The sequence below is a fragment of the Tursiops truncatus genome, chromosome 2 (assembly GCF_011762595.2).
Source record: "Tursiops truncatus isolate mTurTru1 chromosome 2, mTurTru1.mat.Y, whole genome shotgun sequence".
Lineage (NCBI taxonomy): Eukaryota > Metazoa > Chordata > Mammalia > Artiodactyla > Delphinidae > Tursiops > Tursiops truncatus.
This window is the reverse complement of record NC_047035.1, coordinates 34498014-34516597: the sequence shown is the minus strand read 5'-3', so window position 1 is coordinate 34516597 and position 18584 is coordinate 34498014. Positions and strand designations below refer to the sequence as shown.

At 49.9% G+C, this 18584-nt stretch overlaps 1 protein-coding gene across 1 annotated transcript in view; it reads right to left on the bottom strand.

Moving 5' to 3' along the window:
- The window catches only part of TMEM229B (transmembrane protein 229B), a 36791-nt gene extending 22033 nt beyond the window's left edge, over nucleotides 1-14758 (bottom strand). The window contains exon 1 of the mRNA XM_073800332.1: nucleotides 14548-14758. The gene's annotated coding sequence lies outside the window, so the exon portion shown is untranslated. The remainder of the gene's footprint in view (nucleotides 1-14547) is intronic.
- Between the last annotated feature and the right edge of the window lie 3826 nt (nucleotides 14759-18584).

Sequence of the window (18584 nt, the reverse complement as noted above, 5' to 3'; positions counted from 1 at the left end):
TGTAAGTTTGAAATTACTTCCAAATAAAAAGTTTGGAGAGGGACTTCCCTGGCGGTCCAGTGGTTGGGACTTTTTGCCTTCCAATGCAGTGGGTGTGGTTTGATCCCTGGTTGGGGAGCTAAGATCTCACATGCCTCGTGGCCAAAAAAACAAAACATAAAACAGAAGTAATATTGTAACAAATTCAATAAGGACTTAAAACAAAAAGTTTGGAGAAAAAAACAACAACAAAGGGGTCCCTTCCATTAGACAGGGTGGGGTGGGGTGGAGCAGACATGGAGGGTGAATCCAGGGAGGACATTTGTCCTCACGTGTCTACACCAGCCCCAAAATTCCAGCCCTGTCACAATGTCCCTCACAGACACATTTCCTCTCCAATGGGGCCCTCCCCTTTTCTTACTTCTCCACCTATTTACTCCTTCCTCTACCCAAGATCAGCAATCTTCCAGGAGGCCGCCCTATCAGTACCACAGGACAGAACTGGTTAACCTTTTGGATCTATTCTTATATGTAGTTAATATTTTCTGGAGATGTTCTGACACCTGTTTTGTCCACAAGCCCATACTAACGAGTCAGGTTATATTTTTTAAGCCACAGCCTTCTAGGTGTTTCATGGTATTTCATTCCCCCCCCCCCCCCCGCAAATGTGTGGTTAGTCCTATTCATTCTGTCTGACTTTAGGCCTTTAGACCACGTTCATCCCTTCTGAGATCTCATGCAGGCTTTCTAGGGTAGATGCTCTGTTTCCCACACCCCACCACCATCACCACCACCTAACTCCAGAGTAAACCCCCAGCCCTCCCCTCCCCTCCCCACACACAAGCACAGCCTCCCTCCCCAGGTACTATGAGGAGGGGTAGCCACTTTAAATAATGCACCTCTTTAAACAAGAGGCAGCTGATGGAGTCTCTTTAAGCAGCCTCACTGCAGGAAAGGGAATCGAGCAAACCATCTCATTGCACAACTCCATTTATTTATTAATTCAGAAATACTTATATGCATCTTTTATGTACAGACTACTCAATGCTAAGTGGGTTGGAGTATGAAAGCTGAAGCACGACAGTGGAAATTCTACTGTAGCGTCAAATAGCAGAAGCCTACAAATAATAGCCTCCATTCCGACAGTGCCTTTTACTTAAATGAACCTACTTCAAGTTTATCTCATTATTCATGCATTCCTTCACACGTTCCTTAAACAATTACCCAGGATCTATGTCATGCCACCAGGTACACGCAAAGACCCAAGAGGCCAAGGGCCAAGCTCGGGCCACAGGTGGCTGACATTCTAAGTGATCCTGGATTGGCCCACTAGACACACACTGAGGGCACCAGCCACGACGGGACACCAGAGGAAGTTATTCTAAAGAAGAGAAAATGAGTGAGAATCAGAAAGAAGCTACTGTGGCTTCAGCGCACAAATAAATGTTGTTGTTTCTAAGTACATGATTTTATATTATAATTTAGAATTATATTAACTTATTTTTAATTACCTAGGGGACCCTAAGCCTGTCAGTGCTGAGAGCCTCTAAAGATATTAATCCAGCCAAACAGTAAGTAGGGGTCGCAATCCTAAATGCCAACAAGGGTCAGCAGCCACCTCAACTTAGCGAAGACTCCGGAGCTATTAAGAAAGCAGGACTGGGCTTCCCTGGCGGCGCAGTGGTTGAGAGTCTGCCTGCCGATGCAGGGGACACGGGTCCGTGCCCCGGTCCGGGAAGATCCCACATGCCGCGGAGCGGCTGGGCCGGTGAGCCATGGCCGCTGAGCCTGCGCGTCCGGAGCCTGTGCTCCGCAACGGGAGAGGCCACAACAGTGAGAGGCCCGCGTATCGCAAAAAAAAAAAAAAAAAAAAAAGAAAGAAAGAAAGCAGGACTGACAGGAGAGATTTATTGTGGGTGGGGGAGGAGAGGGAGAGAGAGAGAGGGAGTGGGGGAGAGAGGGGGGGAGAGACAGAGAGAGAATGGCATCCATACTTCTGACGTGGGCAATAGCGGGCTCATTCCCTGAGAGAAGAGGATGCCGGCAAAGATGTGCATCGGAGGTGACCCACAATGAACTGCATTTCAGATGCTCGAAGTGTGAGATGCCCACAGGACTCTAGGCTGGAGGCAGGTCTGGGACCCCCGCTGGATGGAGCAGCAGAGAGGAGGACCCTCTGGGGAGAAGGTGCAAGGGGTGACATCTGGGGCTGGCAGAGGAGGAGGTACTGTGAAGGGGCCTGTGGAAAGGCCAGGGAGGGAGGAGGACACCAGGAAGGGGCCCCGCCAGGGAAGCGGGGGCAGGAGAGTGTCAGGGGTCACAGTCAACGGCAGAGGCAAGCCAGACAGGGACCGAGGAGGTTTAGCAGAAAGAGGTCCCTGGGGACCATTTAAGAAGGAGGTGTGACTGCAGAGGGAGGTGACTGAGACAGTGTGGACAGATGACTCTTCTGAGAAATTTACTTGTGAAGGAAAGGAGAGAGAAAATCTGCTGGAGATGTAGAGATGGGGGCAGGGGGAGGCATCCCTTCTCCCTTTCTCCTTCCTTCTTTCCCAGATAAGAGAGACCTAAGGATGTTTCAAGGCCAAGAAAAAAATAAAAAACACACACAGCGACGGAGAGCTTGTGGCTGGGACATACGTTGTGGGGCACATATAGATGCTCTGGGCTGTCCTGAGGTCATGGGGAGAGCACAGCAAGCCACAATCCCAAAGGCCAAGGACACGTGTGTCATTATAATCCCTTTACAGCGGCTTCCCTGGTGGTGCAGTGGTTGAGAGTCCGCCTGCCGATGCAGGGGACACGGGTTTGTGCCCTGGTCCGGGAGGATCCCACATGCCGCGGAGCGGCTGGGCCCGTGAGCCATGGCCACTGAGCCTGCGCGTCCGGAGCCTGTGCTCCACAATGGGAGAGGCCACAACAGTGAGAGGCCCGCGTACCGCAAAAAAAAATAAAATAATAAAATAAAATAAAATAATAATAATAATCCCTTTACAGAGAGGAGACCCAGGTAGCCAGAGTTAAGGTCATACAAGTACTAAGGTGCTGTGGCCCAGACCCAGAACACAGATCTCCCAGTTCCTGGTCCTGGTCCTTCTTCCAGACCAGTTGTTCTCAATGGGGCCACCCCTGGGATGGCGGGGGTAAGGGCCTTCCGTCAGCACCATGGTGGGTGGGGAGTACCACAGGTACTTATTAGTGGGGACCTGGAATGCCAGACGCCCTGCAGTTCCCACAACAACCCACAAAAGAACCCCCCCACACACGTAACTTTAGAACATTCCACTAGGCATTCACAGAGGTGAAAAGCCCATTCATAATTATCGGCATCTAGAACAAAACTCCCTTTCTGAAATAAACAGAGGATTTTTGCATGGTTTTAACATACACTGACTTGTCCAGGAATGCCACTGGAGTGCAAGTCGAGGGGATACTGTACTGTGTGGAACTTTACCAAGAGTGGTCCACCAGCTGGGAAAAAGCCTCAGCGTCACCTCTCCTGGTATTTGAGTCACCCACACAACACACCTGTATCTTGTGGGTATTTGTAGCTGTTACATTCTCAGTGATTCTATGTACAGGTTCAAGCATCTGACTCCTTCCTTCTGTTTTCTGTTGTCGTGCCCAAACAATTACATACTGGAATATGTGATATTGTATTATAATTAACTTTTCCTTTATTTCTCTTAATACAGTTTAGGCATATGGACTTTTTTTTAATTTACGTATACAGGTATGTCATATTATCTATGAATTTTATTCGGGGTAATTAGGAGGCATTACAAATAATTGTTCTAATAAAAAGGGGCACCATCCCAGATTGTGGGATGCAAGGGAAACTGCAGTGCTGAGGGCAATGGAGGGGTGAGTAGAATCAGGGTGGCTTCACACGATCAATCCCACAGAGTAAATTCAATGGTCTTTCACAGATATGGACATGAAGTTCCTGAACGATGGGTACACGACGTGGTCAACCCATGGGGCTTAAGACAACTATTCAGTTGGGGACCTTTGGGAAATTTCATCTCCATGATTAATTTAAATTATACTATACCTCAGCATTTTCCAGCACGTAATGACAATAGGTAGAAGACCACACGTCATCTGCAGGGCCCAGGGAAATGACAAATGCTTGAATATCTGGATGTGTTTAGAAGAAGTCAGAGAACTAGGTGCCAGGCTTGGTCTGGGGAATATCTTCTTAATGCATGAGAAGATGAGTAAACAGTATGTAATAGGTTAAAAAGGCAGGCCAGAAATACTTAGGGCTCCGAATCTGAGAGGGGCTGGTTATTTAATGGGAGGGGAAAGGTGGCCTAAATTCCCACAGGCATGCCCGTCACTGCCACATAGGGATGAAAGGTTAAAAAAAACGTGTCCTTCAATCAAGATGGGATAGCTAACTGATTCATGTGTCCTCCCCATCTGAGGACACCTGGGGACTGGGAAAAAGGGAACAGCACAGCCTGCTGGCTTGGATGCTAATGGGAGACCTGGAAACAGGGCTTTCTGAGCCTGGCTCTTCCACTAACCCTCACAACTCTATTACCTCTCCTCTTGGTTTCCTCATCAAAAAAAATGAAGAAAACACAATAGAACACTTTAGATTCCACCACTGTACATTCTTCTGTTGTTCTCATGTTCTTCCAGGAACACTTGTGTGTGTGTGTGTGTGTGTGTGTGTGTGTATCTTTTTTTTTTCTGTTTTTAATTTTAAAATGTTAGGTTGAAGCAGCCGTAGGGATTAACAAGCAGATTGACTCTCAAATGAGTTACTGCATTCCTTCCCAGAAGGAAGTAGAGGAACCTGGCTCACTTGGGCTCTGAAGAAACACCCAGATGTAGGACATGCATCTAGGAATGAGTTTACAAGTCCCTCTGCAGAGCTGACTCAGCCAGGGGGCCAACAGGGCCCTTCCCCCCACCCCCAATCCCAGGATTAAAGTGACGTACATGCACCCAGCAGTCACTCCCACCCTGAGGACACATCAGTTCATCCCTGAGATGCCACAGCAGCAACAGGGAAGCCTTCTTGGTTTAGGAGTCAAGCAGGGCTGGGACTAGGGTGAGGGAGAAGTCACACTTGCCTCAGCACAAAACTTAAGGAGGTGCCAAGAAAGACTTACTAATCAAGATAAATTATATCACAATGCAATATTTTAAAAAAACAGATTGGAAAGCCAAGGCGTGGGCTATCATACTGGAACCAGGGCCAAGATTAGAGCAAGGCCAAGGAGGCGAGGTCACGTGAGGGTCTGTGATGTTAGCACAGTCCCGCATCCCAAGGACCTATCCACCACTTACTGCCAATAGCATCTCTGAAGAAATACCGCACAGAACCACAATCTCTGGTCCCAAACCCTTGGCATTCAGAATTGTTTAGATTTTTTTTTAAAGGTAACGTAGAGCACATCCAGTAGATTACATAATCCCCACAGCAGGGTCTGGGGGCAGCACCCCCAAACACATGCACATTTCTGCAGCCAGATCTATGAATATTCACACTCTGCCTAGTAAAGAGACTGCCGGTGGCCTCATGTTCGTCCAGGTCAGGATTTGTCATCACACGAGTTAAAGAAAAGCCTTTTGGTTTTAGAATGTTTTGAATTTTGAAACTGCAGATAAAAAAGTGTGGCCCTGAATAGCATTACATTACGTCTCTTAAAGAAAAAAGGCGGCAGATTGGACCCAAAACTTTTGTTACAAACTTGTACAGAAAAGAGAGCTGCAACGGTCCTCAGCAGTGATCACCCAGAGGAAGGCGATTTCTAAAAGTCAGTCAAGCCCAGAGCAAACTTAAAGCATTTCCCACCAGCCAACCAACCAACTGACATTGTTAAATACTGTGTGTGTGTAAAAGCCTGTACAGAGTCCTGGGCTGTACTGAGACATACTAGACACGGGTCCAGCCCTCAAGAGCTGAAAAGTTAGAGGAGACTGGAAGGTGACCAAAAATCATTGAATATTGGAATCTGAAAAGGGCTAATCCACACCCACACTTTAAAAATGATGAAACCGAAGTTCAGAGAGGGTGAAGGCCTTGCACGAGTTAGAAACAGGAAGTGAGTGGCACAGAGAGATCAGACTCAGGTGTGCTAAACCTGCTCTTCACTGCTCTCTGCAGGAAAGCACATAATAATTGCCAATTTAGTGAGGAAATGAAAAGAGTTGTAAAAGATCCCAGCGGAAGTGGTTTTGGTCAAACACACCTTTGCAGCAAAGATGGGTTCCGACTTCCACAAGGACTGTAATTTGGGGAGGCAGCAAAGCAGGGGAGGGACCTCCTGGCAGGGAAATAATGAGGTATGGGGCGGGGCGGGCGGGTGCATGGCGGGTGAGTTGGGCATGTGGATTAGGTTCTGGTGAAGGGCACAGAACGAGCAGTTAGAAAAGCAGGTAAAGGCAATGCATAGAGAGCTTAAATGCCAGAGTGAAGAACTTACAATTATGTCCTAAGGCCGCATTTCCCAATCATTTGGGTTCTGCCTTCATGATTTATGGCTGCCCACAACCCTCTAGGAAGAGGCAGAGCATGGCTATTTAAATGAGCCCACTCTGGGGTCAGATTCTTTCCATCTGAATCCGGGCTCTGATGCCAACTGTGTGAGCTTGGACAAGCTGCTTAATCTCTCTTTGCCTCAGTTTACTCATTTGTAAAACAGAAATAAAGAAGTACCTCCCTTGTAAGAGTTACATGAAAGAGTGTTTACTGTCCTGAAAACAGTACCTGGCATTCATTTTAAGTATTCAATAAATGTTAGTTGTTGTTAATTTAAGTTAAATTTGTAGTTATATAGGTACTGTAGCCTTATCCTAAGCTATAATATCCATGAAATCCTGGGCTTCTTGTGACAGCTGTGGTTTTGATGATACGTAACAAGAGGGTCCATCAAAAGTGTTAACTAAGGCAGTGAATACAACAGGTAGGACGCTCCCAAGCTGGTAAGAGGGCCTCCAAAAGAACCACCCAGGAAATCTGATATCTGACCTTGCAACTGAAAGGACAGGGTGGACTGGCCTCTGACTATACCTGAGACACACAAGGTGTGAGACAAAAGCTGGCCATCTGCTGTGGGCGGAGCCAAGGGAGCCGGCTGAGCTGGGGGATGGGCCTGCATTCCCAGGTTCACTGCGCCAGAGGATGTGTGATTGTCTCCTTGGGCTAAAGTGGGCCACAAGCAAGTGAGGGCTGGCAAGAGATCAGAGCAGGTCTTGTCCAGGAGGGCCACTCGGACAGACAGAAGGACCTTAGCCGGAAGGGGCTGGAGGTGAATCGCGGATTTTAGGGGCTGAGGAGAGAACAGTGATCTAGAATAGTGGATAATTTGCTCTTTTCAAGACAACCAGGAGTAAATGGTCCCAGCAAATGTGGGGGAAGAGTGTCTGAGAAACCCATGAACGTGGCCACAAGAAGAGACTCAGCATTAAGTACCTGCCAAGCCCAGGAAGCTGGGAGCTGGCAGACAACAGTGCTGGCCAAGTAAGCCCTTTCCTGTCCCTCTCAGGCCAGTGACAAAGGACTGGATGTATTAAGTACTGAATTGAGACCGTTTGTGACTTAAAGTGACCACAGGACCTCCTACCGCCTAAGAATGACCCAGAAAGTTATGGGGCCTGATTGAGTTTTCCTCCCACGGCAGGGAAACAATTAATCCCACTAAATCAACATAAAGGTCCAGCAGGAGACACAATTAAGTCGTGTTAGTGAGTTAAGTCATCCCAATGAGTCATGTTTCTTTACATTCATTAGAAACATAGCTATTAAAATGAAATGTTTGTCCCTTTGCCAACTAAAATCATCTCTCAATATTCCCAGTGGTATGGTAACCACCATTAGAAATCACTGCTATAGGGCAATAAGGAACTCAGGAATAAAGCAAGGCAGGTAGGGACAGAAAAGATGGGTTTGGTGGGTTCAATGGGAACTCATTTGCTCCCCAACCTTGAATACGATGAAATTAAAACAGAAGACGTACCGATGGAGAACAGAATCCTTGGACAAATGGCTTGCGCAAAGGGAAATCAAGGCGGCCCAATTTCACGAGTTCCTAGGCTGAGCTCATAGTATGATCTTGCTCTTTTAAGTGGAGCTAGGGCAGCAGGGGGAGATACGTTCTCATTGACTCTGAGTCAGTCGGAAGGCATCAGTCAAAGTCCTCCGGTCCCGGAGCCCTGGAGGATCCTGGACTGAACCAGGCCCTGGCATCAGCCACATGTAAGTGCAGACTCTAAGACATACACCAGGCACAACTTCCCTGCTGCCTTCACTTGGGGAAAGCGGAAGGACGGGGGCGGGATAAAGTTGAAGTTTTAAGACAAGATACAAGGGGTGTACCTCATCATTTAGGAGATGGCGTGTATAAGGGTGAACAGACGCCACCTCTCGGCTGCCCCCTTTAAACAAACGAGGAATGATCCAACCTAGTCCCCCTTCCCAAGAAGGGACTTGCTCCAACTGTATCTTAGTCCCCTCACTTCCAATTTGGCTTCTTTCTCCTTCAACCCCACCTCTGCTCTCCCAGCTGTGACTTCCTCCAACTCCAGACCAGCTGAGTTATCGTTTGAGAAAAAACCAAATTATCCAGATTCTACTAGATGACCCAAGCATGATGGCTGCAGGAGGTGTTAGAGAATATCTCTTCCAACATTCTCATTCTACAGACAAGGAAACGAACTCATGTCACATGAGCTGAGACAAGAACCAAACAAAGTCCCCAGACCCCAGCACAACGCTCCATTATACACCGTCATGGTAACTCTCAAAGGAGGTCAGCTCCCCTCCCGCAGGCCACCACCTCAATCTTCATTCCTCTTCCACAAACACGTCACAGTGGTAGGAAAGCCCCAGAATTAACTTGCCTAGAACAAACAAGGATAAAAGAGTTGAGGACCATCCCGATGAACTGGCCGGTCACCTTTGAATGGAGTAATCAGCGGCCACAAGTACTTCCTCAGAAGAACAGGATGGTCCAATGCTTACCGTACTTTGCAGAGTATACCTGGGACCAGGAGTCATAATCAGGGTCTCCACAGCTGGACCATAATGACGGGCAGGGGAAGGAAGGCCCAGAAACTAGGTTGGAGGACGAGGCCTGGAGTCAAGAATCTGCTAAGACGAACTACTATGACTAGTGGAAGGAGGGTGACAGAAGGCAAAATGCTGCCCAGACAGCCTATCAAGCAAGAGAAAAATCTGGCATCCAGATGAAATGGGGTTTATGAGACATATCCCTATGCCAAGCAGAAGTCTGGTCCTCTTACAGCAAATCCCAGGCCATCTGGTCTGCTTCCCCAGTGCAGGGTACCGACCCCTCTCTTCCCAAACATTCGTCAGGATATTGTTTTTCAAAGAAGAATCTCAATTTTCATCTCCTTTTAAGTAGCTGTGTTTAATCCACACCAGCTCTCCTTCCTATACTTTAACTAACACCACCTCCACTTTACTTCCTCCCCAGCGTTTGTTCCACCATGCTATCCAAGGCTACTGAACACAGTAGCATCAGACAGATCTCAGTTTAAATCCCAATTTGGACTCTTGCTAGCTGTGTGACATGGGCAGTGACTTTATTCTTTATCGAGTGCTTAGCCCAATGCCTGGCATATAGTAAGTATTCAATAAACAGTGGCTGTCGTCATTATTATTGCTATGTTCACTGAAGCCAGCTGAAGTTCCCTGTGTGGAATTAAATCCCAGAGGGCTGACATGGGCTGTCCAAGGTCACACGAGTGAGTCAGGGAGGGATCCCGGATTTCCTAATTCCGGAAGCCTTCGCCAACCATCAGCTCCTGCACAAACGACAGCATTGCCCAACAGCCTAGAAATCTGGGTCTCTGATCATATCCAAGTACCACAGCTGATGATGTAATAGGTACTCGCCATGTGCTGGAAACTGGGCAGGCTATATGAAAGCTTTAAGGCATCTACAGATCAGCATAGGAAGGTCATCTCCTTGTTTGTGGCAGGCGAAAACACATTTACAAAATGAAAGTCTGGAGCCGCTGCTTCTGTTTCCCACTGGTGACAATATTTCTCGTCCATATTTGCTTTCAGAAGGTAGATGAAAGTACGACCACTGACCTGGCTGCCTTATTCCTGGCTTTAGAAAGGCTTTTTTGATCGGGAATGAGGCAGGGTATGGGTCCTAGGGACTGAAGACTAAATGGAGTCTGGCCAAGGACAGCTATGGAAAAGAAGATGGGGGCTGGCAGTGGTCCCCACCGTTGCTCCAAAGAACTCCAGAACTCCAGAAAAGAATCCTCTCTTTGTGGCCCTTCAATCTCCTTCTTGGCTGGCATCCCTAGCTCGGAGCTGGTGTCAAGGCCTTAGGAAAACTCAGGGTAAGTGACCTTTCTGATGAAAACGGACCATTCCAGAAACTCACGTGACAGGAGTGCCTCTTAAAAACTGAAAGGAGGGCTTCCCTGGTGGCGCAGTGGCTGAGAGTCAGCCTGCTGATGCAGGGGACACGGGTTCGTGCCCTGGTCTGGGAAGATCCCACATGCCACGGAGCGGCTGGGCCCGTGAGCCATGGCCGCTGAGCCTGCGCGTCCGTAGCCTGTGCTCCACAGCGGGAGAGGCCACAGCGGTGAGAGGCCCGCGTACCGCAAAAAAAAAAAAAAAAAAATTGAAAGGAAACAACAAATGAATGAACCAGCTAGAAGGCCTTCGTCATTCAAGTCCAACTACGAAAGCAGTCAGAAATGGCTAATCCAGTGTGTCCTGAATGCAGGGCTTCTGACGTGGAAAGGAATGGCAGAAAGAGCCCTCTCCAATTACGCCCCCGATTTATTAGATCTCCCTATGGTAAGTTAGGATTTAACAATGCAAGTCTTACTTTGTTTTAACTGCCATGCTTCCAGAGTGAGCAGCAAAAAGGAGCGATCTGAGGACCCAAGTCCTGCCCATGTAGACTGTCTGCCCTAATTCCAAGGATGCTGTCCCTCTATAACACCAGCCACAGTGAGAGCCAAGAGCCCTCAAAGGGTATCAAACTCCCTGTTGGGGAGCAAGCAGAGTAAAGAACAATGGGGAGCTGGATGTTCAGAAACAGGAATTGGCAATGACTTTGGTTACTCCTCGAGTTGCCAGACTTGATGGTGACCGACCCCAAAGGCAGAAGCACCAACATCCGGGGAGGGTGGAAAGTTACCTTTCAGAACCATCCTCTAAGGGACCAGGGGGCCAATGGCACTCACTCTGTGACCTCGGTCCCACCAGATCTATACATAAAGGAACTGATGTTAAAATGAACATTGAGGATAGCCTTAGGGCGAAGCAGAGTGGGAGTTCACACCTGCAGGATGGATGTGAGCAAAGGGAAGGGAGCAGATTCTCTTTTTCATCTGGGAATGGGACAGAGAATGGGATAGATTCCTTATTCAGCCTCAGTTCTATCTATGGCTGTGAGTTTTAAGGGTGAAAACCCCTTCCTTCTCCTTGAATCACAGCAGCATGACACATCCCACAGCTCAAAGTCTGAGGCAAATGTACATTTGAAATCAAACACATAGGTACCTAAATTCTATCAGTGCATCTTTATCTCATGATGAAAAAGTGTAACCAGTGGATCTCCTCCGGTACTTAACGGTAAACATTCTTAAATCCCAGGAAAGGAAAACTTCCCCAACACAGACATTCACACACACCACAGCCAGTGTGCTAACTCTTAGTGTGACTCAGTTTCCCTCCATGGAAGCCACAGTCAAAAGTACCACCTCCCAGCCCTTCCCCAGAAATCAGCTTAGAGTTTACTTTTCAAATACAAAGCCTCTGACTTCTGAGAGGTGGTGATGGAGGAAGCAGAACACCTGGTCAGTAAGGCTGAGTTTCTTCTTGCTCAGAGCATCAGTATCCCTTCCGACATTCCCTCCTTAGCCAGGTGTTGCCACAAAGGGAGCTGAGAGTTTGACAAGTCAGAAATTATCCACACCTTAAAAGGAATGTTCCTGGAACAAAAAGTAAAAATAAAAAACTAACCCAAACCACCTTGTCTGTAAATTGGGGGTGGGGGAGGAGTGCGGAGGAAAGTAAAGAGATACAAATTTGAAAACAGTCAGGCTGTGCCAGGGTTAGATTTCCCTTCCCTCAAGGACAGCCAGATCTGATACGGCTGCTGATAAGGTCAAGCGGCTTCACTTTACTGCCCTTACCCAGGTCTCAATTTATAACATCAGCGTCCCCAACATCATCAGAGACCCTTCTGAGAGCTTGGAGGGTGACTGTCACCGACATCCAGGCTGGACACCATCTACCAGAAAAAACCCTACTAGGAAGTAACCTGAAGGTATCCAGAGAGCAGAGGCAGACAGAAAAGCACTTGCTGCCCGCAAGCGCCTTTCTGATTAAAAACTTACACTTTTAAAACCAACACTGAGCTTTCCCTATCACAAATGCTGTAATGTAGCCCTTTCCTGCAAAATGACACCTTTCCCTTTAGAAACAGTATGTGAATCTGATACAAGTGAAATTAAACACAGTATAAGGCTCCCTAACTCATTTAACATCTTTCATTCAAGAACCCAGGGCACTTAAGTCACTTTATAAATGTAAAAACTCATGCCTCATCACTTTAAAAGGGGGAGTCGGAGGGAGTATCATTTTCCCATCTATGGTCAGTACATTTGAGTAACAGTCCATGGAAAAGCCCCTCTCTCACCACTGGAGGTGGGGAGGTCAGGCCTCTATACCATTATCCTCAGCTCAGAATAGCTTGGGGATTAACCCAAAGGGGAACTGAGCCATAATCAACCCTGCCCATTTAGAGGGGAAAGGGCCCTAGAAGTGGGGCGGGTGGTGCTCTCCGGTCTAGCACCTGCATCTGACTTCAGCCACAAGGTCCAGGGCCATATAGAGCTATAGCTCAGGGGACTTCATTTTTTCCTGCTATCCTTTACTGCTCCCTCCCTCCTGTACCTTTAAGTGACCAAAGTCAACACTAAATCAGCTTGTAATTTCCCTCCAAGGATGAGATAAATAAGTTGGCCCACTCTCTACTGTCTCCCCAGTTACTCAACTCTGTCCCCAAATATAAAGCCTAGGGGAGAAAGGCCAAGCCTCATCTCAGCCCATCCCTCCATTCCTCTAGGGTGTCCTGGGAGGCCCACCTCTGGCCCAACCACTCACAGCATTAGTTCAGTCACCAGGAGCAGACAGGAGAGTCACCCAGCAGTTCAACACCCGCCACCCCCCCCCCCCCCCACAATCCAGTGCCTTCTGTCTCCACAGGCAAGCAGATGTAGCACTGCCTTGCAACCAGGGGGAAAATCCGACTCTCAAAGGGCTGTCTTTTCTAAGAGGAAGAAAGGCAATAGGCAGTCCTGCCACAGGATAGAAGCCGGTGGTCACACGCAAGCCAGATCAGAGCTGGAGGCACCTTGTTCTTGGAGACACAAGGTCGGGGACTGGGGACCTGGAAACTGGCCCATTTGTTTTCTAGAGAGAAAGACACTGTATCCCCCATCCCTGCCCCGGGAAGGCTCTTCAGCCCTCCCCTTGACCCCTCTTCCTGGTTACAGCAAAGAGAAAAACCCAGGCCCCCTGATGACCCAAGTCTGAAGGCCAGAATAACAGCTCCTTTGCTACTGGGTGCTGAGAACGCAGGAGAATTGGTGAGCTGAGCCCCCAAGGTTATGCTGGCACAGCTCCCCAGGGTCCTGCTCTTTTCCTCCTGGGAGGGCTCGAAGTGGCGTCAGAACAACCTGCCACCCTAAGCTCTGTACCTGAGGCAAACAAACAAACATACCCCCCAAGGAAACTGTGGAGAAAGAGGGAGACACAGTCCAGGGCAGGAAGGGAAGGGGATCAGTTTCTGACTGGGCACAGGAAGAGGGAAAGGAAGACACCTGGGAAAGAGGCCAATATCGCCTTCCCCTTGCTGTAATGGTCCCCATCCCAGCCCCGCATCTCCCACAGAGGACCGGAATCAGGGTGGGCAGATGGAGAGCTGGCAGCCAGGGGGCTGGGAAGGGGAGGACGCCTAGGTGTGCAGTCCACCATCACCTAGTTTTTCTATGCACCCTGGAGAGAGGGTTCATCTTGGCACGGTTCCCTCCCCTTCAGAAAAGTCCTCAGCCTCAAACTCAGGAGGGTCCGTGGTTCCCACTCCCAAGCCTCTCTAGCTTCCACCCAGCCTGACGCCCCCTCCGCTCCCCTGAGGCGGCCTAGGGGATGCTCTCCGCCCGGAGGAAGAGGGGATGTCAACCTTCCGCTGCCGGAGATCCCCGGCTGACCCCTTCCCCTCGCATCTCCCCAAGCCCCCTTTGTTTCAGGCGGTGAAAGTTGCCAGCGTGCACCCCCTTCCCCAACACGCCCCCCTGTGTGCCCATCCCCCTCAGGGAATCCAAGCCTGGGCGCACCATCTAATTTGCGGCTCGCTCTCGAGCCGGGGCACCGCTTCGAAACCGAAAGCAAAGAGGAAGCGGGATCCGGCAGCGTCCCCAGCCCGGTCGCCTGGTCTTCCCCATCACCGCACCATCGCTCGCGCCCCCCCGCACTCGGCGCTGCCCGCCCCGCGCGGCCACCTCTCCCGGCGGCGGAAAGGCCTCTCTGCGGGCATCGGGGGCACCTACCGGTGCGGGGCCGGGGCCGGGGCCGCGAGCAGGGGCAGGGCAGGGCCGGCCGCCTGCCGGGCGCAGGTGCGGCCGGGAGCGCTGTCTCCCCTGCTCGCTCCCGCTCCTCCTCCCGCGCCGGTGCTCGGGGCGCTCTCCTGCGCCGCCTGCTCCCCGCCCCCAAGCCCGGCGCTCGGGCTCCCCCCGCGCCGAGTTGCCGGCCCTGCCTCCCCCACGCCGCCGGTTCTCCCGCGCGGCGCCTAGTCCCGCATTGTGTGTCGGCCGCCGCCGCGGCGGTGCGGAGGTCGGGGGGCTGTTGTCGCCGCTGCCCGGGCAGAACGGAGCCGCCGGCGGCGGCGGCGGCGGCGGCGGCGGCGGCGGCGGCGGCGGCGGCGGCGGCGGCGGCGGCGGCACTCACCCATAGTACGGATGCGGTGCAAACTGCACATGCTCGCGTCTGACAAGCGCTCTGCCTCCGGCCCCGCTTAACTCCTTGCTCGCCCGCTTCCCCGCTCCCCCGCCGGGTCCGCTGCCCGGCCGACCGCACCGCCTCGCGCCGCCGTGAGTCGGCGGCGCCCCGGGCGCCTGGAAGCGCGCCCTCGGTCCGGGCCGCGGCGCAGGTGGCTGCAGTGCAGAGCTCCTCGGCCCTCCCAGCTTCTGCCACCGCGCCTGCGTTTGAGGTGTCTGCAGGAGCCCCGAGGAGAGGACCAGCCGGGACCCCTCAGCTCCCAGCTTGTAGGAGTTGTGTGGACTGCGTGTACAATGTCCACTGTGGGTAGCCTGTAGGTCCCAGCTACCTGAGGGCCACGGTCAACATGGTATTGCAGACCCACTATATGCCAGCATAATGTTCCGTGCCGTCCATTCATTGAAACGGGCCTGCAAGATGAGTTTTATTATCCCCATTTTCAAGATGGAAGAACTGAGCCCTGTGGAAGTTACGGAATCTACCTAAGGCAGAGCCTGAACGTCCAAGGCCCACAGTTTGGTTTATACCACAAAGATTAAACATAAGATTTTCCTTCTGAAGTCAATCTCGATTCTTCTATTGGAAGGTGGAAAATAATGGATGTCATCTAGAAAACCTGGAGATTTTGGTATGTGGAACTGTGAGAAATCAGTGGCAGAGGGCCCTGCCTTGAGACAGGCCCCTCAGGCGGGTCCTGGGTCCTGCAGAAAGGCTGCGCAGGGAGTAGGAAGGCAATGCAACCCCAATCCCTACACCAAGCCTGGGTTTGGCCCTGGGCTCTGCAGCCCAGAGGGAAGGACATTTTTACAACTTCTAATGCCCCCTGAAGGTATCTTTTTGTAAATAATCCATCCAGGGGGGTGCTCTTTTCTAATTCTCACACAGACCATATGTGTGCCAAGGCCTGATCTGTGAGGTCTGATGGCTGCTTCCCTCCTAGCCCTCACCCCCTTTTTGTCACATGCCACAGTGACAGAGAGCTCTCAGAGGTCCAAGGCAGCACAGAGTCTTCTAAGAAAAGGAACCTGAGGTTCATCCAGCTGGCCTTGCCCCACTCTGGATGAGAAGCTGAGCTGCTGTCCTCCAGTCCGAACCTAATCTGATCCTAAGTCTTGGGTTTCTCAAACCCACAGAGGAAGTGCACAGCCATGCGGTGCCAGTGACAAGAGCTCTTGGCTTCTCTGAGTTAGTTTCCTCCTCTAAGATGGAGATAATCTCGCCTATTTCATAAGTATATTGTGATGACCCAACAGCAATGTATGTAGAGTCCTCAGTACAGTAGGCCTTCAATAACAGGAAAGTGTTTTCTGCTGGGGGTAAAGCAGGGATGGGGAGAAGCGACCAGAGCTACAGTGAAGCATGTGGGCTGTCCTAGAACACTGTCAGAGAGGCAGGAGACAGCCCCCTCCCAGAAACACCTTGGCAAGAAGAGGCTTCAGTAAGTCTGGCAGCAAAGCCCACCTGCTGCAGAGGGACCTCCCTGGCGCCCCCTTGCCTCGGAGGACCAGTTCTGCTCTGGTTCTCAATCTGTGGCTGGCCGCTGATCCTACTCCCTTCTGGCTGGGGGAGGCAGCATTGCTCAGAGGAAAGCACAGCGGTCTGTTAAGGCAGAAGATCTGAATTTGGGATGACTTATCCATTAGGTACTTTGCAGTGCCTAGCACCCACAATATTTTGGGGGCCAGCAAAAATGTTTGAATTTCTTTTGAAATCAGAGGCAAAAAATAAACTTTGAGGTCAAAGAAAATGTTTTCCTCTATAATTTTAGTATAGAAGCCATAGTATATAGAAGCCAAGGTGCCAGTTACAGAATCTGAAGAAGGAAGAGTTGGGAACTAAGGCACAAGAGTTGGCATCAGTCACTCTCTCCTGTAACCAGCTCTCCTATGGACTTAACTCCATCATCTGGGTCTTCCTCATTCCCAAATTAGGAATCATTTCTTCCTAATAAAAATTTATATAATGCCTTACAATGGACATATCTTCTCTCTTTGGGTAAGGCAGCTGTTTTTAATCCCCATTCTATAAACGAGGAAATCAAGGCTCAGAGAGATTATATATGGTCAAGGTTATATTGCTAGTAAAGGCAGAATGCAGTTCAAACTTAGGTCTTCTGGCACCCCATCCAAGGTCCTTTCCATCTGCACCTAGAAGATTTCAAATAAGATCAGGTGTGTACAGGACAGAGCTGTCTGTTGCAGAAGCAGACCTAAAAATAGCATCTGTAGCAGCAAGTGAGTCCCCTGGCTTTTCACCCAAAGAATGCTGAGACAAGCATGCGGTGTTCTGGGAATGGGTTGGGGCGGGGTGGCCCTGGGTGAAGGTAGGCACCATGATAGTGGTTCCAGTGATTCAAGTATAGATTCAAGGTGGAGGGCCATGGGGCAAAGCAAGCCCCACCGCACTAACACGCGCCAAAGGATGCCAGCCCTTTGACTTCTTGTCTTATCAGAGCAACTTGGATCTGAGTTCAGACCCCACATCCCAGCCAGATGTCTTAAGGCCGTTTATTTAAGCTTTCTGAGCCTATTTCCTCATCTGCAAAATGGAAATGGCGATAAAACTCAACCCCATGGCGGTTGCAAGCACAAACGAGATGATGCGTGTTAGGACCATAGCACAGTGCCAGGAACACATACGTAGTTTGAATTCCCTGCCACCACAGGCAACTAATGGTCTTTCTCTTCACCATCTTCTTTCTGTTCTACCACTAGGCAGGGAAAAAGACAGTCTTTCAAGTGTCTTTGTGTTTCTAAAGTGCCTTGAATATGTTAGGTTCTTAACCATATTTTCTGAAAGACAGGCAGAACTTTTCTGCCCTTCTACAAAGCAAACCTTCCATAAAAGCCGTAGCTCTTGTCCACCATAAGTAGTTTTCTCAATGACTTTCAAGGGGCACCAGAAAAACACTTCTGTATGCTCATTAGAGAGGACTGGTTCTTTGGGGGTTGCCCTCTGACTACAAGTCAGGAGAGATGTTGCTTCAGAGGGTGATTTCAGTGGAGGGACTGGGCCAGCAGCCAGAGCAGAAAGGACCAGGAAGGAGGGAGCTGGAGCATGGAAGTTGGAGGCCGAGAGAGAACTATGTATAGTCTGTCCCAGATGCTGTGATAAGAAAGAGAGGAGTGAGGTAGGGGCCGAGGAAGCATTGAAGTCAAAGGCGATCTTGAGCTTGGAATTATTTGGACCGGCTTAACAGGAAAATAAGTTGGGTGAGAAAGAACTGGGGGAACCCCCAGGGAACCAGTCCTCCAGAAGAGGCATACAGAAATATTTCTGTTCCCTTTGAAACAGAAAGGAAAGAAACTTTCCCTTGAAAGTCATCATGAAAATTACTTATGGTGGACAAGTGCTTCTGCTTTCTAGATGGTGTGCTTAGTGGAAGGGCAGAAAATTTCTTGTCTTCCAGAAGATATGGTCTTGGCAGTAAGAGAGGAGGTCAAGGTAATCTGCTGGAGTTTGAAAATGGGTGGGTGGGGGGCGAAGGAATCTCTTTGTAAAAGCCTTTTCTTGAAATAGGAAGGAAAGAGGCATCAAGAGGCTGAGGAGTATGAACCTGCACCATTTAGGATTCTTTGGCTGCAAGCAA